Source organism: Cupressus sempervirens, chromosome 2 (assembly GCF_028749045.1).
Source record: "Cupressus sempervirens isolate cs-2001-9-10 chromosome 2, ASM2874904v1, whole genome shotgun sequence".
Taxonomy (NCBI): domain Eukaryota; kingdom Viridiplantae; phylum Streptophyta; class Pinopsida; order Cupressales; family Cupressaceae; genus Cupressus; species Cupressus sempervirens.
The window spans coordinates 686,197,447-686,209,563 of record NC_143119.1 but is presented as its reverse complement, the minus strand read 5'-3'; the positions used below and the strand labels follow the sequence as shown (position 1 = coordinate 686,209,563).

The window sequence follows — 12,117 nt, the reverse complement described above, 5'->3', positions numbered from 1 at the left end:
TATATGAACCTCCTACTAGGAAGCTTTCTCTATGTTGTTTTTCCAAAATACAACTTCCACATGAACTTGGTGGTTTCAATATTTGAGGCAATCGTTTCACCATATTCTTCTTTTGTAACAAGCTTAAAGCATCAAAATGAAGATGACCATACCTCAAATGCCATAGCCACGACTAATCTAAGTATACTATCTTGAAACTAACTTCTTTTTCTCATTGAATGCAATGAATCTGGAGGGGTAACATTTGATTTTGTGTCATGTTGACCCTTGCAATTAACCCACCACCAATATTTCTATCCTAGATTGCACAAACATCATTATCAAAAGAAACTCTATAACCCTTTTGTACTAGTTGACCAACACTCATGAGATTGTGTTTTAATCTAGGCACAAAATACACATTAGGAATATATCTTTTTCCTCCATTTTTTATCGATACATTTATAACACCATTTCCCATTATAGAGACTTTACTAACATTTCCTAGCTTTACTTTAGATTTTACAGAATCATCCAAGCCAGAAAACAAATCTTTATTTCTAGTCATATGGTTACTACATCCACTACTTAGGAACTATATATCACTAGAACTTTCTTGAGCAACATTACAAGTTATAAATAAACTTCCTAAATTTTTATCAGATACATATGAGTAATTAGCACCATTCTTTTCAATATCCTCTTGTTTCTTTCTACATTCACTTGCAATATGACCAAATCTCTTACAATTATGACACTGAATTCAAGATTTATCAAACCTTGATGATGGGTGTTGGGATGAACTTCTACCATGTCCTCTATTTGAACTCTGAATAGATTGATTTGTTCTTTCTTCTTGATTTGGACTTCTACATCCATCTATGCTTCTACCTCTTCCTCTTCCTCTATAGTTTGATCTTCCTCTTCCTCTGCCAAGAGATACCTACAATCTAAATGCATTCTCCAAAGAAGAATTGTTATTTCTATTCATTCTTGATTCATGAGATAAAAGTGAACCCATTAACTTATCAATAGAAAGTATTGTCAAATCCTTAGATTCTTCAATGGCAACAACAATGGCATCAAATTTTCTAAGCAAACTACGAAGTATGTTTTCAACAACTTTTTGATGTGTCAAATCATCACCATATGATCTAATTTGATTAACCACATTCATTACTTGATTTAGAAATTGATCAACTGAATCTGAATCCTTCATACACAAATTTTCAAAATCATGCCTTAAAGTTTGCAATTTAGCAATGTTAACTTTTGATGTCCCTTGATATGTTGTTTCTAAAATATCCCATGGAATTTTAGATTTTTTAGCTACACATACCTTAGAAAAAATTGATTCATCTAAAGATTGTTGAATTAGAAGCAATGCTTTAGCATCCTTTTTCCTATTATCTTATAATTTATCCTTTTCATCTTGTGTTAATGTAGACTCATCTTGTGGTTCAATAAAACCCTTTTCAATAAGATCTCATATGCCTTGAGAACAAAATAGTGTCTTCATTTTTATAGCCCAAAATTCATAATTTTTACTAGAAAATATTGAAATTTGTGGTTGAGCTATACTACTTCGTGAAGCCATATTAATACTCACAGTTACAACTGCACCTTACAATTTTAAACTTTTCTTTACAAAGAAAATCCACCAAACAAGTCTAAGCCAATGACATATAGCTTAAACAAACAATAGTATAATGCTTATTTTCCCGTTTTAACAATTTTTTTATCATAAGACTTCACTCCAAGAAATCAGCTCATACCTTCTTCAAACATTAAACTGGGATCTTTTCTTCTCTCAATCTTGGCAGCCACTAATCTCCAACTTTAGAAGCTGATAATGATCTGCAATCAAGAAAACATTAGAAGCTCCATTCACTGCTACAGCAGTTATACATATCAACACATAATTCTTTTCCTCCTAGGCCCATCTCTTCTTGCTCTGATACCAATTTGAAGGCAAAGAGAGAGAAATACACAGAGATAAAATCTGATTTTATTGCCTTGCTGCCTTGCAAAATACATTACATAAGGCCTCTATTTATAGAAGATATGAGAACTCTCTACACACAAAACATTTTACACATGTTACACTATATTAAATATAATATTACATATATTAAAAACATGGGCGGCTAATATCACCTATTTAATATGGACGGTGCTGGAGTGTGGGCTGGATGGTGGGCTGGACGGCTAAGTTGTGGGCTACCCACAGACTGGTTGTCTGCTATTAATGGTAGAAATTAATACCGCCAACATGTAGAAAATAGTGTTAAAACTTACCAAATGTAAAAACTTGTTTGTTATCAGGACCGGAATGCTCATCTTTTGGTATGGGAGCAATGACAGAATTGGGTCCATTCCATGTACAACCAGATGGCCAAACTCTTTCTAACAATTCAAATGCATGGAACCAAGGTTTTACATATATTATCCCAGGCTCCATAATTCATTTTCCCAGATAGATACATATATATAACTGTTGGTATAAGAATTTGCTTATAATCATTTATGTAAAAAAATATATTCTCACTAGAAAGCACATGGCTAATATCACTCGGAGATTCATTTAACTTTTGCATTTTGCAGTGGCAAACATCTTGTTTTTCGAATCGGCTGCAGGGGTCGGATTTTCATACTCCAATACTGCCTCTGATTATCAACACGGCAATGATGAGAACACTGGTATTTCAATTAATATATTATGAAACAGACTTTGTGACATGAATGTATACAGTGAAGATTTAATCGAAACAATTTTCACTATTTATTTACTGACTAAAACATTGTTTTTCATGGGTAAATAGCTCGAGACGCATACACATATCTTCTAAATTGGTTTGAAAGGTTTCCACAGTATAAGAACCGAGATTTCTATATAACAGGAGAAAGATATGCTGGTATGTCAAGCAACCAATTCTATGGTATCATCATATGTTATAAATAAACATAGAAAGCTCATCTTCATGTTATAAGTAAACGCTCATATTTGGTCATGTGCAGGGTTCTATGTGCCTGAATTAACCGATACAATTCTTAATAATAAGAATTCCCATACATCATTAATCTCAAAGGAGTTATGGTACGGTTCCTTGCCCTTGCCCTTTCTCCTCTGAAACTGGTCTATTGTGGCGCATGCTAATTATCTTATTGGAAACCCCATCAAAGTAGAATAATTCTAGATGAAGGAAAATATGGTATACTTTGGAATTCTTATTTATTGGAAAATTGTGGTTTATAGATTGGAAATGGACTAATGAATGATGAGACAGATCATTGTGGTCATATCGATTATGCATGGACACATCCATTGATATCAGATGAAGATTATTCAAGTTAGCGTTGTGTTTCATCTCATTTAAGCTACACATTAGGCAACACATTTCCATCTAGCGTACAATCCAGTGGAGGATCTACAGATCCCTATAATATATATGCACCACTATGCACTTATGATTCTAATCTTACGAGATCTTCTACTGCTGTTGTAAGTATATAGATAATGTTTTTTCAAGAATCTCTTGACATGGAAATGTTACAGTTACCAGATTATACATTTTAAATAAACATAAACGCCATACTCTCTCTATTGCAGGATGATACTTTTATAAGTGGATTAGATGGATTTGATCCATGTAGTTCTGATTATGTATTTACTTATCTCAACACTTGATGAGGAGAAAACCAAAATAAAGTCCGTAATAGCTTCACTCTGAGATGGAAAGAAGAAACAGGAGAAACTACAGCAATGTCATGAGATGAATGACAAAAATTTCAACATGAACAACATCTTACAGTTTGCATCCATTCATTTGCTGCAAGCACATAGAGATGTCCTTTCACCACACATGTGCCACCTCTATTTGTGGCCAATTCCTGCACTCCACCAGAAGCAAAGTATGGTACATTCTTCCTACCCATTCTTCAACATGCGCTAGTTTGTTCACATGAAGATTACACAAGCAGGAGACATGATGTCTCAAAATATTTTCCAAATGGCCATTCAACAGCTTGTACCCTAGTTGCAAAGAACTCGTTACACACAAAGAAGTGCTGAATGGGACTCTACGGATAGAGATTGAACAAAATTAATAATAATAACAATTGCAGAAAAACTAATGCTCTCTTTATCTCTTATTTCATTCCAAAAAACATGAACAATATCATTCAACTTCTTTCTTAGTCTTCTTCCCACCAGAAAAGAAAAAAATCATACTCTCCCAGATGGAGAGAATATATAAACAAAGGTAAACACTTAAAATTTGATTTTGGCAACCACCAGACCTGTAAAGGTTTTATTTAATCCTTTACTAAAGTGATAACAAAATATTAAAATATGCCCTCAAATTTCATAATAAGAAAACATTAAAACACCCTCCAAAAATGTAAACAGTATTCCTGTGCCCAACACCTGCACCATACTCCTAGGGGTAAATTTTGTCTCAAGTCCTCTTGGAGACCAACTGTTGTAGATCTCGACCTTGCCTCAAATTTTTTATTTCCAATAACCAAGTGGCTTCAAAATCTGGAAGGCCCTTACACTTGACCAAGTGCTCTATGTGCACTTTGTGTCTTGTCCTCATGGCCTCTCTACTATTGATGATGCGATTTAGCTACAACTTCTCTTTAGAAAGAAATTCTCAAATCCAATCATTTGATTCATGTGTAGTTTCAGTGATATCAATATCATCATTAGACTCTTTATACAATGTGATATTTGAGATATGAAAGATAGGTGAAATAGCTACATCTGGAGGAAATGCCACTTTGTAAGCATTTTCTTTGTACTTTTCTAGAATTTCACACAGTCCAATCTTCTTTATCACCAACTTTGTGTGGCTACCTTGAGGTAATCGATCTTTGTTCAAGTGTAACATAACCAAATTCACAACTTTGAACCACGCATTCCTTCTCTTCAAGTCTGCCTTAGCCTTCACCTTTAGGTTATTTTGTTGCAAAGTTTTCCTCGTGCGCTCATGCACTTCCACCATTACATGAGAATTTTTTTTTGCATATCCACTCCTTTTCTCCAAACCATCCACATTAGTGAGTTCAAAAACTCCCCTTGGATGTCTCCCATACACAATTTCAAAAGGACTCATACCCATGCTATGATTCATCAAGTTATTATATGAAAACTCTACCCGAGGTATGATGGCATCCTAAATACCTCCATGTTCCTGTGTCAAACATCTCAAAAGATTTCCCAAGGATCTATTAACCACCTCAGTTTTCTCATTTGAAAGAAATTTTTTTTCCCAACTTCTTCAATAGGGTCCTTCAAAAGTGACCCACAAAACTGTTGTCCTTGTTAGATACAATGCTCAATGGCAAACCATGAATACAAACTATTTCTTTAAAGAATAGTCCTGCAATATAACTAGCATCATTAGTGGTTTTACATGAAATAAAGTGAGCCATTTTACTAAATCTATCAACAACCACAAATATGTTGTCATAGCTTGTCTTTGTTCTTGGTAATCCCATCACAAAATCCATACTCAAACACTCCCAAGGTTTGTTTGGTATGGGTAAAGGCTGATAAAGTCCAACATTTGTTGACACTCCCTTTTCCCTTTGACATATAAGACAATCTTCCAAAAACTTCATGTTTACATCTTGGGCCAGTAATAAAAACTTTGCACTAACTCCAATGTCTTGTTGAGTCCAAAATGACCATCGAGACCTCCACAATGTTTCTTTTTAATGACATTGTTCTGATAGAGCATTTGGGAATACATATTTGGCTACACTTAAACAAAAATCCATCTTCCACAATGAATTCAGAAAAGTTAGAATGAAAACTATCTTCCAACTTAGTGCAAATCTCATATGCTTCATTGAAATCTCCATCTTCCACATACATTCCCTTCAATGCATTGACACCCATACTTTGGAGTTTTACTTCTTGCACTATTAGCACTCTGCTACTAAGTGCATTAGCCACTTTATTGGCTTATCCTTTCTTGTGCTTGATTGTAAATGTATAAGCTTGCAAACTCTCAACCCATTTCATGTGCTTATGGTTGAGTTTTTTATGTACATTCAAGAAACTAAGAGCATGGTTGTTAATATACACAATAAACTCCTTAGACAGCAAATAATGCCTTTACCATGGCATACAATTCCAAATCATAAGAAGAATATTTCTTCTTTTCCTCATTCAAATTCTCATTGAAAAATGCAATGGGTATGCCTTCTTGACTAAGAAAAAACCCTATTGCAAAGCCACTAACATCACATTCTATTGTAAAAACTTTATTAAAATCTAGTAAAACAAGAATAGGTACTTGGCTACCTTTTGCTTGAGTTCTTCAAAACTCCTTTTTGTTGCATTATTCCATTCAAACTTTATTTTACCTCCTCCTTTGATGGTGTCCAAAATTGGTGCACAAATGTTGCTCAAGTTCCTTATGAACTTCTTGTAGAATGTGGCTAAGTGATGGAAACTTTGAACCTCTCCAACAGACCTTGGTGTTGGCCAATTAACCTCCACTTTAGATGGATCCATTTTCAGATCTCCCTTGGATATCACAAATCCAAGATACACCAACTCTTGTTTCAAAAGGTCACATTTCTCCAAGTTTAACTTCAACTTTTGTTCCTATAGCCTTTGCAAAACCATCTTCAAATGTTTCAAATGTTCTTCCTTATTCTTGCTATACACCGAAATGTCATCAAGGTAGACAAATAAAAACTTCCCAATAAAGTCCTGAAAAACTTTATTCATTAGTCACATAAATGTACTAAGAGCATTAAATAAACCAAGTGGCATAACCAACCATTCATACAACCCTTCATTAGTTTTAAAGGTTGTCTTCTATTCATCCCCCTCTTGTATCCTTATTTGATAATACCTACTTTTAGGATGTATTTTAGAAAAATATGAAGCTCCTCCTAAACAATCCAACAATTCTTCTATTCTGAGAATAGGGAATCTATATCTTATAGTTATCTTATTAATGGTCTTAGAATCAGTACACAACCACCATTTATGATCCTTCTTTGGAGCAAGAACTGAGAGTATGGCACATGGGCTAAGACTTTTTTTTACCAACCCCTTGTTAAGCAACTGTTGTATTTGCCTGGCAATCTCTTCATTCTGTTGCAGTGTCATCTTATATGCTACCTTGTTGGGTAGCATTGCTCCAGGAATAAGATCAATTTGGTGATTTATGTCTCTTATTAGTGAGAAAGACTCAAGCATTACCTCAGCAATGATGTCTTTGTACTAGTTCAACAACTCTTCAACTTCTTTTAGGCCTACTATTCTACATTCTTTCTTCCTATCTTCCTTAGACTTTAGCACCAATGCACACCCTATTCCATCTTCTTCTTCAAGAGTATTAATGAACTCTTTCTCACTGACCATAACCACACTTGGTCCTACTTGACCAACCCCTTTCTCATCTATTTCAAAATTTAGTTTGGATGTTACTACATCCTTTTGGATGCTATAAGAATTTTTCTCACCATCATGAAGTCCTTCCTATCAAATTGCCAAGTTCTTTCCATCAAAAGGTAGTAAGCATCCATGGGCAAAATATCACATAATATTTTATCCTTATATCCCCTATACTAAACTCTACTCAAGCTTTCTCATTCACAACTTCCTACTAGCCTTTATTCAACCAAATGGCCTTGTATGGACAAGAATGTGGAAGTCTTTCCAACTTCAATTTGTTTACAACCTCAAGTGAGATGATAGCCTCAAAGGAGGACTCTTTTTTGAGTTTAGTGCAAGGTGAAAGGAAAGTTGTGCAAGGTGATAATTGATTCAAGTTCCACAAATAATGTCATCTCACTTGAGGTTGTAAAAAAATTGTAGTTGGAAAGACTTCCACATTCTTGTCCATACAAGGCCATTTGGTTGAATAGAGGGTAGCAAGAAGTTGTGAATGAGAAAGCTTGGGTAGAGTTTAGTATAAGAGGGATATAAGGATAAAATATTGTGTGATATCTTGCCCATGGATGCTTACCACCTCTTGATGGGAAGACCTTGGCAATTTGACAGGAAGGCACTTCATGATGGTGAGAAGAATTCTTATAGCATCCAAAAGGATGTAGTAACATACAAATTGAAATTTGAAAGAGAAGAGAAAGGGTCTGGTCAAGTTGGACCAAGAATTTTGATGGTGGGTGAGAAAGATTTCATTAATACTCTTGAAGAAGAAGATGGAATAGACTTTGCATTGGTGATGAAGCCTAAGGAAGATAGGAAGAGGGAACATAGAACAGTAGGCCCAAAAGAAGTTGAAGAGTTGTTGAACTAGTACAAGGACATCACTGCTGAAGTAATTCTTGAGTCTGTACCACTAATAGGAGACATAAGTCACCAGATTGATCTTATTCCTGGAGTAGTGCTACCCAACAAGGCAACATATAAGATGACACCGCAATAGAATGAAGAGATTGCTAGGAAAATAAAATAGTTTCTTGACAAGGGGTTAGTAAGGAAAAGTCTTAGCCCATGTGTCGTACCTTTGGTTCTTGCTCCAAAGAGGGATCATAAGTGGCAGTTGTGTACTGATTCTAGGACCATTAATAGGATAACTATAAGATATAGATTTCCTATTCCTTGAATAGAAGATTTTTTGGATTATTTGAGGGGAGCTTCATATTTTTCTAAAATACATTCCAAAAGTAGGTATCATCAAATAAGGATATGAGAGGGGGGTGAATGGAAGACAACCTTTAAAACTAATGAAGGGTTATATGAATGGTTGGTTGTGCCATTTGATTTATCTAATGCTCTTAGTGCATTTATGCAACTAATGAATGAAGTTTTGGAGGACTTCATTAGGAAGTTTTTTGTTGTCTACCTTGATGACATTTTGGTGTATAGCAGGAATAAGGAAGAGAATTTGCAACATTTGAAGATAGTTTTGCAAAGGCTACAAAAACAAAAAGTTGAAGATAAACTTGGAGAAGTGTGACTTTTCAAAACAAGAGTTGATGTATCTTGGATTTGTGATATCCAAGGGAGATCTCAAAATGGATCCATCTAAAGTGGAGGACATCATTAATTGGTCAACACCAAGGGCTATTGGAGAGGTTCAAAGTTTCCATTTCTTAGCCACATTATATAGGAAGTTCATGAGGAACTTCAACAACATTTGTGCATCAATTTTAGACACCATCAAAGGAGGAGGTAAAACAAAGTTTGAATGGAATAGTGCAGCAAATAAGAGTTTTGAGGAACTCAAGCAAAAGGTAGCCAAGTATCCTATTCTTGTTTTATTGGATTTTAACAAAAAAATTATAATAGAATGTGATGCCATATAAAAACACTTCCCTAGTGTATTTGGGGCGAAGAGGCTGAACTTCTCCTATATATTCATTCTTAGACCTTTTAAATACCTGGCCATTCTTTCTAGTTCCTCCTCTTGTTTCTTTTCCCTGAGAGTTAGCCTATGGAACTCCTCTATATAGACATTTACATCCATTTCTTGTTGCTTCAAGCTTTGTAGCTTCTTGAACAATTGCACCTCATGATCTGCAGGCAGAAATTGTGCCTTGATTTTTTCCTTCATCATTTCCCATGAAGAAATTAATCTTTTGTTATTTTGTATCCTGTCTCCTTGAACATAATTCCACCATGAGAGAGCGGATCCTCTCAACTTTCTTTTTGCAATCCTTACCCTATCACTCTTTGGAACTTCATTCAACTCTAAGTGATTGGTGATTGTTTCAATCCATTTAATCACTTCCTCACTATTGAGACTACCTCCATATGTAGGTAGCCTATTAGTAACATCTCCTCCTATTGAATTTAAAGCATCAATGAATGCCTTTTGATCTATAGGAAATTTAGTTGGTGGATCTTGGTGATGTTCTTCTTCTTCATCTCTACTGCCACCTTCTTCCATCTCATTCTCCTTATCCTTGTTATTGGACCCCTTCTTAACTCCTTCAACTTGTCTTCTAGAAGTTCCTCCATCTTTTTTATGGCATCTGCAGTCATACTTTTCAGAGGCATAGTGTGAGCCTTAGCTTTAGCCTATGATTCTTCTGTAGACATACACTTCCTAGCAAGACCTTGTCTCTCTTTGATACTAATATGATGAGGAGAAAATGAGAATAAAGTATGTAATCGATTCACTATGAGATGGAAAGGAAAATTTGAAGAAACTATAGCAATGTCATGAGATGAATGACAAAAACTTCAATACGAATAGCACCTTACAGTTTGCATCCATTCATTTATGGCAAGCACATAGAGATGCTGCCCTTTCACCATAGATGTGCCACTTCTATTTGCAGCTAATTTTTGCACTCAACCATAAGCAAAGTACGGTACATTCTTGCTACCCATTCTTCAACATGTGTTGGTCTATTCACATGAAAATTACAGAAGGAGACATGATGTCTCAAAATATTTTCTAGGTGGCAATTCAACAACCTATGCCTTGGCTGCAAAGAATTCATCACACACAAAGAAGTGCTGAAAGTTTTATTTCATTCAACTAATGGATAAATCAATATAATTTAGAGAATGGAAATGTAAAATTTAAAACATTGGGACTCCACTAATAGAGATTAAACAAAAATAATCATAATAACAATTGTAGAAAACCAAGTTTTTTTAATCTCTTATTTCATTCTACAAAACATGAACAATATCAACAATATCATTGGCTTCTTTCTAGTCTTTTTCTCCTCACCAGAAAAGAGAAAAACTCATACTCTCCTAGAGGTTTTGGAGAGAATATATAAACAAAGGTAAATAGTTAAAAATTATTTTTGGCAACCCCTAGACCCCTAAAGGTTTTATTTTATCCTTTACTAAAGTAACACCAAAACATTAAAATATTCCTTAAAAGTTAATAACAACAAAACCTTAAAACATCCCAAAAATAATACGTAAACATTATTCCTGTGCCCAGCACCTGTAGCTGCAACAACACTCTAGAAGTGCAAAGAACTCTTCATGCAAATGTAACATACTTACCTTATGCATGGACTGGATGCAGGTATGACTATTTGCATGTAATATTTTTAAAATAGACAAATTTTTTAGGACTTCAAAAATTGTCACCTAATAATTTGTCTATCTTCTTTTCTAAATAGCGATTTACTTTCATATAACACATTTGCAACATCAATGTTTCCAATATATCGAAGAATGATGGCAGCAAGATTGAAAATACTCGTCTACAGGTATAAAATATAAAAACAATATTATTATGATAAAATTGTTTAGTTCAAGGAATATTTAATTTAAATAGCTAATTAGTGATAAATGCTTTTGGTTGTAGTGGAGATGTGGATTCAGTAGTTCTTGTGACTAGTATGAGATATTTAATTAAAGCTTTCAATTGAGAAAGCATGGTATCCTTGGATGAATAGAGAGCTAGATATGGCAGGTTATAGTGTAAGTTACAAAGGCTTGACATTTGGAACTGTGAGACGAGCAGGTCACATAGTACCTAGTGATCAACCTTCTAGAACTTTGACCATGACCAAATCATTTTTGGCTGGCAAGCCTCTCTCGTCATAGTAATTCTACTTTTCTATTTCAACTAACACGATTCAAATGGTTTATAACTATATTTATTATAATTACAGTATATAATATCTATTGTAAGAGGACCTCACAAAAATATTATTAAATAATGATTTTAATATTTAGAAAAAAAAAATCATTTTGTATAAATTTGGTTTATTATTATATAGATATCTTAAATAAATCTACCTAAAAAAATGCTTATACAACAAAATAATTATAATTTAATTTACTACATCTAAAATTATTTATATTTCCTCTATCTTTATTTAATTAGTTTTTTATTCAATTAAGCTTTTTATTTTAATTTCTTGAAAAATTATTTAAACATATATTTTATGTTTTATTTATTAAATTATTTTTAAAAATATTTTCTATTTATAATAGGATTTAAACTTTTAATATTAGATGGTTGTCAAATTTAACTTAGAAAAATAAAAGTTAACATTAACACACTCATAACATCCCACTCCCCCATTCTACCATTGTACAATGCCTATTGGCATTAATAAAAGTAAACATTAACACACTCACAACATCCAAAACCCCCCATTCTGTCATTGTAGAATGCCTATCAACATTAACTACAAGAATAAAAGAGGTCATTTGCATATATT

General features: G+C 33.9%; 1 pseudogene; it reads left to right on the top strand.

Moving 5' to 3' along the window:
* The window catches only part of LOC149575240 (serine carboxypeptidase-like 26), a 34,104-nt pseudogene extending 22,610 nt beyond the window's left edge, over window positions 1-11,494 (top strand).
* The last annotated feature ends 623 nt before the right edge of the window (window positions 11,495-12,117 follow it).